This window comes from Podarcis vaucheri (genome assembly GCF_965113315.1).
Source record: "Podarcis vaucheri genome assembly, chromosome: 10".
Taxonomy (NCBI): domain Eukaryota; kingdom Metazoa; phylum Chordata; class Lepidosauria; order Squamata; family Lacertidae; genus Podarcis; species Podarcis vaucheri.
In genome coordinates this window covers 59,347,074-59,362,528 of record NC_138748.1, presented here as the reverse complement: position 1 = coordinate 59,362,528, position 15,455 = coordinate 59,347,074, and the positions used below count along the sequence as shown (strand labels likewise).

Below are 15,455 nucleotides of genomic sequence, written 5' to 3'. Positions count from 1 at the left end.
TCAGTGGGTTACAAATTTCAATAAATAAACACTCTACTTAGAATTATGAAAATGCAGGCAGCAGCGTGGGATTTCTAGCAGAATATCTACTTTATGAATCAGCACAGGCTTTTTCTCCCCCGCAGTTACATGTATATTAATAATAAAAAATAAGAGGCAAACAAACACCTCGGAACACCACTGAAGGGAAATAATTTTCGGAAGATTTTTAAGTTGTGGAATCAGATTAGAAAGGTGCGGAGCCGAGGAAAAGGGGACATACATCAACGGGAGGAGAAATAGCCTCGCAGCAAGGGCTGCTAAAATGCGGAGTGTAAAACAAGGAAGCTGCATTACACCCAGGCAGAATATCGGTCCATTTAGCTTGATGCAGTCTGCACTGACTGGCAGCATCTCTCCAGTATTTCAGGCAGTGGTCTGTCTCAGCTTTACCTGGGCATGCCGGGGACTGAACCTGAGACCTTTTGCATGCAAGGCAGGGGGCTCTTCCACTGAGCTACAGCTCAGGAAATGCTACTTATAATAATACGGCTTCGTCGGTAGAGCATGAGACTCCGAATCTCAGGGAAGTGGGTTCAAACCCTTCGTTGGGCAACAGATTCCTGCACTGCATGGGTTGGATGCTTGTGGTCCCTTCCAATTCTTGTTGTTGTTGTTTAGTCATTCAGTCATGTCCGACTCCTCGTGACCCCATGGACCAGAGCACGCCAAGCACTTCTGTCTTCCACTGCCTCCTGCAGTTTGGTCAAACTCATGCTGGTAGCTTCAAGAACACTGTCCAACCATCTCATCCTCAGTTGTCCCTTTTTCCTTGTGCCCTCCATCTTTCCCAACATCAGGGTCTTTTCCATGGAGTCTTCTCTTCTCATGAGGTGGCCAAAGTATTGGAGTCTCAGATTCAGGATCTGTCCTTCCAGTGAGCACTCAGGGCTGATTTCCTTCAGAATGGATAGGTTTGATCTTCTTGCAGTCCATGGGACTCTCAAGAGTCTCCTCCAGCACCATAATTCACAAGCATCAATTCTTCAGCGATCAGCCTTCTTTATGCTCTTCTTCTTCTTCCAACTCTACAATTCCATAATTCTAATCTATTTTTTGCACCCAGCCCATCTGGCTGGGTTCCCCTAGCCACTCTCCAACACAATATACAGAAACACTACCACCACCACAACCACAACACAGAACACCAGACATTAAAAGCATAACAATACATGGTTGCCTTCAGATGCCTAAAGAAAGTCATACATTTATTTATCTCTTTGACATCTTCTTTAGTAGATAAGTACAGCATAGAAGTAACCAGTTCTGACTTAGAAAGTGGAAGGGTTTTGTTTCTTGCAGAGCAGCATGATGTTCGATTTTATACTCCACTCATCTGCTGCCACCATGTTGATCAGTCAGCCCTGGATGAGAAAGCCTCAGGGACAATTAAACATCTTTAATGGTGAAGTAGGGGCAATAGGAGTCTGTGGCTCAGTGGCAGAGCCAGTGGCACAGGGTGGGTTGCCACAGTGGCGTAGTGTGGGTTTGTCAGCACCCGGGGCAAGGCAAGTAATTTGCGCCCCCTAACCCGTGGATTTTAACACTCGAGTCTCTTCCACTAGATTAGTTAGTGCGAGTGCCCCCCCCCAGATGTTGCGCCCGGTGCAGCCGGGCCCCCCCCCCCGCACCCCCCACGCTATGCCACTGGGTTGCCAGCACCCAGGGCTGGAGGGAGGGAGGGAAGGAAACAGACAAAGTATGCATGCAAATCAAACTGCCTAATGGCGTCCACGTCACACACGAGATCACAGCCACAGAAATAAGAAAATAAGGGTCATTACATTGTCCGGAGAGGTCACTTCCTGGTTCGCATGGAGAAGCCATTTTAAATAGAGCCCAATGACGGAAGCACACAGCTGTATTGGGGCAGCATGGGGTGTTGAAATTTTGCACCCCTAACGATTTTGTGCCCAGGGCCACTGACCCTGTGGCCCATCACGCTACACCACTGGGCAAAGCATGTAGCAGCTTGCAGGTTCAATGTTCCACCTCTCCACTCAGGTGGGATCTGAGACTCTCTAGCAGCAGGACTGATCTGCATCCAAGTAACTGGAATTCACAGGATAGTCGGTGTAGACCAGGGGTGAGGAACCTCAAGACCAGGAGCTAAATGTGACCTTTCAAGCATTTCTTTATGTCACTTGGAACTCTGCCCAGGCCCACAGCCTCCATGCCCATACACCTCACTGACCCTGGGCTCTCCTCTAATGGTTTTACCTGTGTCCTTGAATTGAGATACTAAATTTTGCTTGCCTGGATGGAGAGTGGTATATGGAGAGTGGTTCACATCCACTTTTGCATACATCCACCGGTATGAGGCCCATGAGCAGAAGAAGACCAGGACAATGGCCCATCTAGTCCAGCATCCTGTTTTCACAGTAGCCAACCAGGTGCCTGGGGGAAATCTGCAAGCAGGACTTTAGCACAACAGCACTTTCCCTTCCTGTGGTTTTTGGCAAGTTGGAAAGCATTGGCCATCACAATTACAGGTAATGCAAGATTTTAAAAATCAATGCACTAGGCTCTTAACAACCAGACTGTTCACTTTCTCAAAACTGGTTTCTACAGCCACTGTCCAAATAAAATGGGAAGCTCCTTGTAATAATTGATGCATAATGTTGGGCACTAAATCCCATCATTCCTGACTGTTGGCCATGCTGGTTTGGGCTGATGGGATTTGGAGTCAAACATCATCTGGAAGTCCAGAGTCACTGTCCCCAGAGTAAACAATGAGATTAACAAGCAAAGGTTGGTGTGGAATGACAATGAGCATGACCGCACAGCACAGAATCATTATTGCACCCAGAATTTGATTTCAAATAATGTTACTGCTCCATATCAATCAGTTGGGGAGGTGCCATTTTGATTTTCTGCTTCTGCAGCAAAATATTTCCAGCCAGCCGTGCATATTTTGGCATGCTTTTGTTGGGTTTTTATAAAGAGCATTTCACAATCGATGGTGATGTTAACAATTTGCCAATAATAATACAAAATAAAGCACCCCCTTAACTGAAATTTCACAGGAACGTGGAATTGAATGAAACTGCCAAATAAATCCCCATCTTTGTTCAAACACAACACAAAACACAATGGATCCTTGAAAATCCGTGGCTCCATTTGCCAAAAACTGGGTCTCATGGAACTACTAGGTTTTCCTGCCAAGGCACAGTCCTAGCTGTTGGAAAGGCTTAGTGGAACAATTTCAGCTAGAACCACATGCTTCATAGCCCTTTTTACTACAGGTAAGAGAGCTCTGAAAGCCTGGTCTGGCAAGCCAGATCATGAGCCTAAGGAGAGCCCAATTAAAATCAACAGATTCTCTTTGATACGCCAGAAAATGGGAACGTGCACTTAAAATGGAACTCAGCAGTTAACATGAAAGGCAATTTATTCACTAAACATAATTACCAAAGAAAGAGTACCGTAACTCTCGACCAAAGGGGGTGGGAATCAACCTGTTGAGTGTGAGATACAATGTGGTCACAGCAATCACAAGACACTTCCCCCAGCAATTCTTCTTCCTGTCTGTCTGGCCATCCTGTAAGTAAAAGAATTTGACTCCATCACACTGTGTCACCAGGCCAATATGAATTGAACACTAGGCACAGTAAGAAGATCAGGAGCAGATCAGAAATTTATGACGTTCTACATCTCCTCCCTTTCATCATAGTTAAGCAATACACCAATGCCAACCAGAGTTCCCTCTTAACCAGAATTAACACTAGTCCCTCTAAATAGGTTGGACACAGCTCACCAATGCAAGGCAGTTGATTCAAGGCTCTATAAATCTTCCTTTTTGATGCATGCATGGCACTGCATAAAATGGGAGTGGGAGGCGTAGGAGCCATCTCCTAGTGGCCTGATCCTGGGGTCCAACAAGACTCTGAGAAGGACTCAAAGGTCTAGGGAACATTCTCGATGGCAGAGTCTTCAGTAGCTTCTCCTGTGCTCCTCTAGCTGGAGAACACAGCCATGCCACCATCCTTGGACTCAGGGAACAAATCCCCAACAACCCCTGAATCTATCAGTATTCACAGAAGTCAAAGGATACAGAAGCAGGCAAGAACCCTTAAAAAAACACACAACTGGCTTACTTCATGGAGTTGAGACTCAATGCAGAAAAAGGTTGGCGTGCCTCTGTAAGGCCTCAGATGATTCTCTGTCCTGGTGAGGCAAGCAGGACTCAAGCTCCAGGGCCCACTGGGTGCTGCCCAGGGTCCTGAATTCTACTTAGAAAGACCTTGCTTTTGTGCTTGCCTGGAAGACACTATACTTGCCCACTTCCTCTGTGAGCTGTAAGTCTCAACAGAAGAGGAAGCCCCCAGCATTCACTACCTGAAACAGCCACCTCACTCTCCCAAATGATCCATTATAGTTCAGCAGTTGGCTTGCAGAGGCTGGACTTTACTGCTCACCTTTGCGCGCGCGCACATGCACACACACACACACCCTGTTTAAAATTGTGTTGGCTTGGTTTGCTTCTGCTGTCTTTCATTATTTCAGTTATCTGCTTTGGAACTGCACAAGGAAAGACGGAATATAAGTATTGTGATGAGTAATTAAGTTGCATAGGCCAGTTCTGGATGAAAGGAATCATTGCAGAGAAGAGGCTCTTGGAGAGGGTGGGGGGGAGGCCAATCTGGTTGCCATTTCTCTGTGGGGGGAAAAAACACCTTCTTTTGAACTACTCAGAGAAGAGAAGAATAGCGCACTGCCGAACGCAAATTTGCTGAACAGGGCTTGCTTCCAAGCCAAGACGGATAAGATGAACCCTATTATTCTAATTTCGAGAGAGCACGTAGGTGTGGCGGGGGTGTGGTGTCATTACCCCCAATTGCTTTGTTTGCTTGAGACTCAAAATTATCATTTATCCCAAAGAACAAGAAACATCTCCTTTGATTCCCCGTAAGCATGTGAGAGAGTAGCGATTGCGAATGCATGTGAAAAGGCCATTTAGAAAATTGGTAGTGTTTTAAAGTTTAGTTGTTCACTGTAATTTCTCAGAGCCATGTTTTTCATGAGCTCTCTTAACTCTCCCCTTCAGGATAAGTTTGTTCAATTCATTAGGAATAGCTTTCAGCTGTTCAGTAAACTGTTATTGTCTGTATTTCTTTGCAGTAAGAGGTCACTCGCTGCTGCCATTATAAGCTCCACCACTCCTTTCTTCAGCTGTTTGTTGTAACTTGGCAGTTTCTAAATGAGAGCTGAAACTTGTTGTGTGTGGTTTTTCTGCCCAGATGCACTTAGTGTGTATCAGCGTACACGCATTAACAACACAGACATGTTGCTGTTTAAAACATGACTATCCTGCTTTTCTAAGGTCTGCAGACAGCTCACCAAAAATGCGTGCCAAAAGAAATTAGAAACAGGAGAAACAATGACAGAGAAGTCCTCTGAAAAGTCTGCAAGACTCTGGTTCAGACAATCACATGCAAAAAAAAAAAAAAGTGGTTTACGCTCTTGCGAATGAGTCATGGTGTACCTGAGAATTGCATGACATGCCGCCCCCCTCCTACCCTCTTCTCTTGCATTTAAAGAAGAACGAAAGCTTTCAGTTTAAGAACAAACCATGGTTCCTTGTAGCATCCAAACTTTATGATTCTAAAGTTCTACAGCAACAGAGGATCTGAAACCACAGCTTGATTCTAGTTTGTTGTAACAAACTTTGGATGGTAGTCAACTAAGTAGACACAATGAAAGTAATGAACATGACTAAGTTAGGTCCATTATTTCCATGGGTCTACTCTGAGTAAAACTGAGGTTGATTCCTCCATCCCTAGTCCAAACTGTGTGACTTCCTCATGAAACTTGTCCCAACAAGTTTCTGTATTGATCTGCAATTTAAGGTGGGGAATCTATATGAAAATTTGCACTTACTATGTATATACTTTTAAGCCTATTACCTGAAAATGAAGAGGCAAGAAGTGCATCAGAACATTCAGGAAGAATGGAAAACAATGGGTAAGTAAGTCTGGACGGTACAAATCACATCTGTTCTACTGGAATTTATCAAATTCTTCAACCACCCCCAGTAAGAACAACAGTTCTCTGAGTTCTGATGCCCTGCAGAACTGTTCTTAGCGTCAAAGTTACGTCTGCAATCCTACGCACACTTTCTGATGAAGTGGTTCCATTGAGTCCAATGGGGTCTACTCTGAAGTACACAATTACAGGCATAAGATTATATACATACATACATACATACATACATACATACATACACTGCACATTTCTTTCTTTTTTATGTTGTCCTCTTCATCCAAGGAGCTGAGGCATATACAATTCTTCTCCTATTGTGCTTAGAAACTTCCCACCAGTACAAACAAATTACACCAGGGGTAAGGAATCACTTTCAATCCAAGGGCCGCATTCCATCACAAGGAACTTTCTGCGGGCCACAGGCCAGTGACAGGTGAGACCAGAGGCAAAAGTGGACAGAGCAACAGGTGCAACTCTTACCTTTCTACAATAGACTACATCTCAGCCACTTAAAAGTCAAGGGTTGCTGCACACCAACACCCTTCCCTCCTTTACCCAGGTGAGCAAGAGACATGATTACGGTTCAAGGACACATTCTGGTCAGGCAAAGGCACTTGAGGAGAGCACAGAGCAGCACTGGAGATGGGGTGGGGTGGGGGCTTAGGGAAAGTCCCAATGGCCAAATAAAGATACCTATACCTATACCCAGGACTGAAGTCCCCCATCCCTATCACACATCAATGCTTTTGTCATCGTCATTGGTTCCCAGTCCATGTCTGGGCTCACTTCAAAGGGCAGGTTGTAAATCTCAGCTTGGAAGCCGGGCACCTGAAGGATCAGCTCTTATTCTATGGCCCTGTGGTCATCCGTTCATTTGAGGCCCTCATCTGAGTGTCCTGTCAAGCCGGGCTATGGAGGGTGACCATGAAGGAGTGGGGCTGTTTGGTGGTGTCTCTCTGGTTATGGAACACTTCCCCCAAGAGTATATACCAGGCGTATACTTTTCTATTTCTTTGATGCCGGATGAAAACCCTTTTTAAGAAAAAAATGAAATCCAAGGCCTTTAAAAATGTGTTGCTTAACAGGTTTACAGTTTTAACAGCTTATTGTTAGCATTCACAATGGTACAATGTTGTGCTTTAAACCCCATAAAGATTATTACTTACTATTGTTATTAATTTATATACTGCTTGATACAAAAGAGGCTTCCAAGCAGATTACAAAGTATAAAAACCAGTTAACACAAACAATAATCATCCATAATTAAAATGGATAATAAAACAAACCCATCAGAACATTAAAATGTACACATCCATAATTAAAATAGATAATAAAACTATCCCATTGTGATTTTTTTTCATGGTATTCATTCTTTTGATGTTATGACTTTGGCTGAATTTGTTTTAATCTCTGGTCTGTTATTTGTGACTGTGTTGTATTCCGTGCTGTTATATGATCGGTATTTTTATTGCATTTTTTTTTTTAGTGTTGAATTATTTTCATGTTGTTCGTCGCCCTGAGAATTTTTTGTCACAGGGCGACTAATAAATGCAATAAACAAATAAGATGTGATTGTGCGGAGCAGAGAGATCAAGAAGTGAAAGGCAGAGACAGAGTAGAGAAGGCACCTCCTAGTATGAGGGGGAAAGTTATATCTGATAACTGTGCGCTGGGGGCAGGAGCCCTCCCAGAAAAGAAGTTTGCAGTTCTCCACCTGGCCCCTTTGAGCTTTCCCCATCAACTTAGTTTACAATCCTGGATAGCGGTTGCTTGAGAGTCCAGAGGACTGATCCCCACCACCACCAATAGTGAAGTATATTGTGGGGGTGGGGGAAGAAAATTCAGGTTTTCAATCCTAAATACATTTACCGTACTTGGGAATCAAGCTGGTTGAACTCAGTGGGCATATTTCAGGAAGGACCACAGCTCAGTGGTAGGACATCTGCCTTGCATATGGAAGGTCCCAGGTTCAAGTGCCCAGCACCTCCACTTTGGGCTGGGACTGTCTGGAACCAATGAGAGCCATTGCTGGCCATTGTAGCCAACACTGAGCTAGCTAGACGAGTGGCGTCTGACTTGTATTCCTGTGTAACATGTGATGGGAAATGCCCTGAAGAGTTTCTGCCAGTAGGAATAGCAGACAATTACTGGACTAGATGAGCAAACAGTCTGGAATAAGGCAGCATTCTATGTTCTAAGGGTTAAATGCTGTTGGCCAAACAAGTACATTTGTATGGTGATGTTCCAGTACAAAGTTCAATGCAGAAGGTACCATATATCTAATGAAAGATGCAGAATTAGAGATGGCTTAAGCCTCTGAGAATGGTCAGACCACACCTGGAATGCTGTGTCCAGTTCCGGGTGCCACAATTTTTAGAAGGATGTTGACAAGCTGGAACATGTGCAGAGGAGGCCAACCAAGATGATCCAGGGTCTGGAGAACAAGCCTTATGAGGAACGGTTGAAGGAGCTGGGTATGTTTAGCCTGGAGAAGAGGACACTGAGGGGAGATATGGTAGCCAACTTCAAATATGGTTCTGCACTTAGGAAGGAAGAATCAGATACACAAATATAGGATGGGGACATCTGGCTTACTAGCAGTACATGTGAAAAGGATCTAGGGGTGTTAGTAGATCACAAGCTTAACAAGAGTCAACAATGTGATGCAGCAGCAAAAACAGCTAATGCTATTCTAGGCTTCATCAGCAGAAGTATAGTGTTCCAATCAAGGGAAGTAATAGCACTGCTCTATTCTGCCTTGGCCAGACCACACCTGGAATACTGTGTCCAGTCCATAATTTAAGAAGGATATTGACAAACTGGAACGTGTGCAGAGGAGGGCAGCCAATAGGATCAAGGGTATGGAAACCAAACCTTATGAGGAACAGTTGAGGGAGTTGGCTCTGTTTAGTCTGGAAAAGAGGAAACAGAGATATGATAGCCATCTTCAAATATCTGAAGGGCTATCAGATATAAGATGGAGCAAGCTTGTTTTCTCCTGCTCTGGAGAGTAAGGCACAAATAAATGGCTTCAAATTGCATGAGACTGACCAAACATCAGGAAGAACTTTTTGACAGTAAGAGCTGTTTGACAGTGGAACAGACTCCCTAGGGAGGTTGCAGACTTTCCTTCATTTGAGGTTTTTAAGCAGAGATTAGATGGCCATCTGTCAGGAATACTTTAGTTTAGATTCTTGCATTGCAGTGGGTTGGACTCAACCCTTGGGGTCTCTTCCAGCTCTACAGTTCAACAATTCTATGAATACGGGGTGTGTGTTTTTTGGTTTATTCAACACATTGGTTGGTTCCAAGACTATCAGCCTGCCCTTGCAACCTCAAAGAGTTGTATTTAGGAAAGGACTATAGTCTGCTTTGCATGTAGAAGGTCACATGTTCAATCCCAAGCATCTCCACAGATGACTTGGAATGCTCCCATGCCTAAAACCCTGGAGAGCTGTTGCTAGTCACTATATACAATATCAAGGTAGATGGACCCATGTTCTGACTTGGTAGAAGACAGCTTCCTTTGATCAGAAAAGGACCATGAAATGTTGGCGCTTGAGCCAGGCAATCCAAAGCGAGTTGCCATGGTGATTTTAGGGGGGGGCATTGTAATAATAAGCTAAATAATTGGCAATTGGCTGCCCTTCACTGGTACTCCAAAGCCCGCCACCTGCAGCTGACTCCCTGCTGCACACCAAATGCTCAGGATCAGACTGGAGGTGCAAGACATGCGCAGTCAAACAGCCAGTTCAAACAGCACTGGGGCAGTGGGGGTCTGAAATCAAAGACCAAACGGGTTGTGTGAAGGCCAGTTCACTAGACTTGCCTGCATGTAGCAGGTGTTTCCCCATTTTGGTCCAGCTTGCTTTACCCACATCTCTAAAGCTGCCCGAATCACAATGCACAAGGGATAAGGTGCAATTTGTTCTGTGCCTTGGCTCAGTCCAATTCCAGACAGGCTGTGATGGCGCTGCCAACTTGCGATATATTTTTGCTCACGACAGTCTGTTCAGACAACCAGTCTCCACAGCACAAAGCCATGCGTCTTGTGTGAACTGCCGCAGAATTAGCCCATCACTTGGAAAGAAAATGGAGCATTTCAGCAACCCGGCACAGAAGTTGCCTGCCACAGATTTGGTCCCATGAGCCCCCTCTACTGGGCTAGCTTGGGCCCAGTTTCCGTAGAAAGCAAAGGCAGCTTCCAAAAGGAAAGTGAGAGATCAGAAGCGAGGAGGAGGCAGAATTCTCAGATTCCAAATGTGCTCTCTCTCCCAAACTTTTTGTTTGCCTGATGGCCTTGGGCTTTTTCTCCCCCCCCCCCACTGTAGCTTTCAAATCCGTTGGCAAACAGCTCACTGCAGCTCTGTGTGTAATCCTTTGGGGGTTAAAATAAAGGTAGCTTGTGAACTCTGTTCTCCTTCAAAACTAATGGACTCTTCCCCCCTCCCCCCTGTGCTTTACACACACACAGACACAGTTGCTCACCCCCCTTTCTCCCCAAATATCCCCCTTTGTCCACTTTTATGAATTGAAACATGCACTCCCAACGTGCACACACGGGGAATCCTGCCCATTAATTAAAGGACTTGTCAGCCCCAATCCTGGATTCTTACAGTGTAGGAAATGTCTCCCCTTTTAAGTGCAAAACCATAACATTACCATTTCCCCAAGTGCTCTCTGTTTTAGGCTGCTTTCCTAATTAGAGGGATGATAACAGCCCCGCTGATTGGCATTATAAAAGCACTAGTTTGGCTTCATCTGTCCCAGGTGTGCTGTGTAATTTTTCCCTCCCCCCCACCCTTCTCACCGGTTCAGAGCAATACCTCTCTTCTTCATTGTTCCTTAAAGTTTTCATCTGAGGAATTAATTCAGATAAAAAGACATTAGAAAAGAACCTCTACTGCCAAAGCCCATCAGCGAAACCTTTTATCAAAAGTACAAACTATACAAGCTAGATATTTTTTTTTCTTTTACCCTTTTGTTTCTGAGGGTTAAAAAAAGGGGGGAAGAAGAAGGAGAAGAAGAGGAGGAGGAGGAGGAGGAGGAAAGGAGAGCGAAGGAAGGGAGGGAGGAGGGGGGAAAATCCAGAGTTCTGTCAATGGACTGAATGCACCATTAAAACTGGCGTCACTACAAAGGTTAGCGTAGATCTAACTGTCAATACAGTGAGTGGAGTGGAGTCCGGTAAGGGGAGGGAAGGGAGCTTTGGTGAGAAAGAGATACTTTGATATTTTGGGATGTTAGAAGGGTGAATGTGAAAAATTGGAGGTTGGGGATCTAATTACCCAACCATAATTGGGGGCTAGGGAATAAGCTGCAGTCCTCTCAACTCACCGCAGATCAATTATGTTAAGAGAACATCTGTAAGTAGAACTTAATGAGGTCCATTAGAGCAACATGTACAGCCTCCTCTAACCGTACTTGTCAGCTTCTTGGATGAGCCAAAGAGAGCTGCTAACTAGGGACCTGGTGGAGGTGTTTAAATACTGAAGGAGGAGAGCTGGCCCGTTCAGGTCTTGCGCTCAGCTGGGGAAGAAAGTAAGGAAAGGGGGGGAGGAAAGAAAGAAAGCAGGCAGCAGCAAAGCGGAAAAATCTGGGATTTTGCTCCCATTTGATGCTACTGGAACTCAAGTGGGGGAGAAGAAGGGGAGATGTGGTGATCAAGTATAGTTTTTTTGCACTTGAACTGAGGGGGTGCGTGCATCTATTTATTTTTTCTTAAAGAGGGAAAAAAACCCACCAGGATTTGGTATCTTATTTTCTCCCTCCTTGCATGTTCATTGTCTTTTTGCTCCACAATAAGAGGTGTACATCACAACGGGCATCTCTCTCTGGGACTGTACAAAAATATTACTGATCAGAGGGGAGGGGAAATTTTTCATTTCAAGAATTGGCAGGTGACTTTTTTTTTTTTAAAAGGACAAAAGTGTCCAAGCTGTGAAACTTGGAAGAATTATTTTACGTTATTGTTTTTTCCTGCAGAAGGCTTCTCTTGCACAAAGGTAAGTCTCTCTCTCTCTCTCTTTTTAAAAAGAAAATCTTAACACCCTTTTAAAATAACACCACCTTGCAAAACTGTACGTGCATTTTTTTTATAAAAAAAAGGAAAGTGGAAAAAAGGAAGATGCGTGGAGAGATCCTCCAGCAAGGAGGGTAAAAGAAAAAGGACCCTAGTTGTTGGTGATGGTTTTGAAACATTTTAGGGGGAAGAAAAATAAAGATTGTGATGTTTCACTGTGTGTCCGGCCTCCATCTGTAACTACACTGGACGGAGGGAGGGAACCGAAAGGAATGTGTTTTTTGTCCGTCTGGGTTTGAGTCTTTAAGAACGTGAGGAAGTAAACAATACCGACAAATCCTGTTTCTGTGGCGATCCCGGTTTGAGGTATTTGGAAACGGCAGAGCTGGAAGCGGAGGGGAGAGCCCGAAAGCAGCGGAGCTGAGGAGGGTTTCTGGTCCTCCTCGCCCCAGAGTCGGCGTGCCTCTCTTCTTCAACTAGATGACTTTTCTCTCGCCTGCATCTCTGCCTCCTCAATTCGCCCCCGCCCCCCCTCACACACACACCTTGGATACTTTGGTTTTTCATCTCCGACACAACACTACCGATCACATCTGTGCAAAGTGCTTTTTAAAGTAATAAACCACTTCGTCTTCACTTTTCTCCCCTCTTCCTTCTCCCCACCCACCCCTTGCTTGTGTGTGAATAATTCATATGATTCTGAAGAAAGAGGGAGAAACTGCTTTTCCTCCTCCTTACTCCCTTCTTATTTTGCTATAGCCTCTACTCTCCTTCATTCCCTTCTTTTTATTTTGCTATAGCGCGCCTATATATATATATATATATATATAATTTTCTTGCTGTAAATTGCATGATTGGGGAAAGAGCCTGCTTTCAAATAATTTAATTCATGACAAAACCTAATTACTGTCAGGTAATACCCTGTCAGCTTTAATGCATTTCATCAGTCATAATGAAAAGAAGAGCATTTTATGACCCATCTAATTATCATTACATTTTAGGGGGAAATGAATGGCGTGGAGCTGAATGTTAACTATTCTATTTTATTCCTTTACACATGTGGTTTGGCATATTACTCACCAACTCCCCCCCCCTTCTCTCTCTTTATTTTAAAAAGATCCCTTGATTGGTGGAGTGGGAGGGGGGAGAAACAGGGAACGATTGCAATTAGATGCGGAGCTGTTTGTTACACGCGCGCACACGCACACACAGCGCCAAAAGTGACAAAGTGCTTAATGTCTATTGCAGGATGGTGTTGACACCGGGTATCTTATTGCCACAGTCCAAATAGAGTACTAATTACTGCGCATGATGTCACCGTAGGCAGAGGAATAATCCCATCATTTAATTAGTTGAATGATTTAAACAAAGATTTGCATAGATGCACTAATCAGTTGCCATGAATTACGGAGGCGCCGTTGCCAGCGAGGGGTAACAGATCATGGGGGGGGGGTTGGAGAGAGAGAGAGAGAGAGAGAGAGTGAGAGAGAGAAGGAGAGGAGGAGGAACGGGCAGAGGGGAGAGAAAAGAGCGCGAGAGAGAATTTCATCTCCTTTAACATAATTAATTTAATTGTCCTCATTAGCTGTACCATTTGTTCTGATTTTATTTCTCCCTTTCTTCACACATAACCTCTCCGTCTCTCTCTCTCTCTCTCCTCCCCCTCCTCTTGAATGCCTTGGCTGAGAGAGAGAGAGAGAGAGAGAACGCGCGCGCACACTTTGCTGGGTCACTTCGGCGAGGGACAGGCGGGCTGTTTGTAGATGCAGCGCGTAAACAGAGCCGGTCTGGAGGGTTCCGGGCTGGGATGAAAACTCGCCCTCTTGCCTGAAGGGGAACCGGGTGTCAGGTCTCGGCTACCGCCTCTCCCTCGTCACTTGTGCAAATCGGATCAACAGGAAGCGTGTCGGGGGGGGGTTGCTGCTTTTGGGGGCGCGCACACACACACACATCCACGCGCGCGCACTCCTGGATCAGAGTGCACTTTGGGTTTCGCAGCGCTTGAGCATGATTGCCAGCTTGCTAAATTAAATGAAGAACTGTCCTAGGCAGAGGCGGGGAGGGGGGGGGCAGAAAACCCAGGAGTTAAATGTGCGCCTTCAAGAGAAGACACATTGCACCTCTCCTTTGGCTTTAATTATTATTATTATTCTGATCAGAATTGCTGGATTATCGGGAGGGGGAGGAAGAGGGGAGAGAGAAGAGGGTGAAGGAAGGATGTCAAATCTCTCCAAGGCCTTAAAAGCTTTTCTTGGGGGTCTTGAAAGCACCCTCTCTAATAATGGGTGTCATTCATTTTTTTTTTTAAGAGGATGGGGAATTCTAAGCTGACATCTTAAAAAAAAAAAAGGCTTTGTGACAATCTTAGTGTGAGGCTCCTAATGGCAGACAACAGAGGAACACTTTGAAGTCTGCAAACTGCATTCACAAATTCTTAATCGGTTTTTACCCCCCTCCCCCCCTTCTCTACCAGCTGTGGGTTGACTCTTAAAAAATAGAAGATGCCGGGGATCTGAGAGGGTGGTGGTTATTTACACAATAAATAGGCTCAAGCCTGCAAAAGGCAAGATGTTAAGGCACGGCAGCAGGGCTGACAAATATTTAATATCCTATGTTTTTGAGGGTGGGGGTAAGGAATCAACGTCTTATTGCAGTTTGTCATTTAAACACCTCTATTGTCTCCAGTGCCTCTGTGATGCGCCTTTGCTCAGGGCAGCAGTCGGGGACAAGAGCCTTCCTATACATGCTTACTCAGGAGTAAGTCCCGCTGAGTTCATCGGGACTGACTCCCAGGTAAAGTGCCTTTGCTTTGGTTCGATGGAGCATGGAGAGGGATGGTAGAACGCATCTTTGTCACACCCCTTTCTCTCCCCCCCCCAAAAAAAAAGGAAAAAAGAAAAATTGAAAGGATCCTTTAGCTCGGCTTTCAAACCACGTGCAGTGGGATCTACTGTTTGTGCAAGTGTCAAAATGCAGAGGAAACTGGAGGTCAAAGTGCGGTCCTTTGTCCGCACTTCCGTAAAAGCGCGCTATTGGCAGTTCCTCAGTTAGCGCGCAAAAGTTTTGTTGCGCACGAAAAGGAAGACTTTCTTCTCACATAACGGTCCTGAAAGCGCCACTCTAATCCCCACCACCACCACCACTACTCCTCTCCGGCCACAATCTCACTTTTTCTCGAGAGTAAGAAAGCAGTGTGTGTGACCATGCATGGGTGCTGAGGTCTGCAGACGTTGCAGAAATGGTGTTTAAAACTGGGTGAGTCGAGACGTTTTGCCCACCCACTTAGGACAGAAGGAAACCAGCCAGCCCGATGGGGAGGGGGTCAGGGGGCGTTAGAGCCCTGCAGCCGGATCCTATGAATGCTTACTGGGAAGCAAATTCAAACCAAAGGCTTCTTCTCAGGTTAAAGCTG

General features: G+C 45.1%; 1 protein-coding gene and 1 long non-coding RNA gene across 17 annotated transcripts in view; one reads left to right on the top strand and one right to left on the bottom strand.

The window, feature by feature from the left end:
* LOC309541472 overlaps positions 1–15,455 on the bottom strand; it is a 101,848-nt gene that overhangs the window by 83,942 nt on the left and 2,451 nt on the right. The gene's annotated exons all lie outside the window — the stretch shown is intronic.
* The window catches only part of LMO3 (LIM domain only 3), a 91,591-nt gene continuing 87,328 nt past the window's right edge, over positions 11,193–15,455 (top strand). Inside the window, exon 1 of the mRNA XM_082239290.1 lies at positions 11,193–12,026. The gene's annotated coding sequence lies outside the window, so the exon portion shown is untranslated. The remainder of the gene's footprint in view (positions 12,027–15,455) is intronic.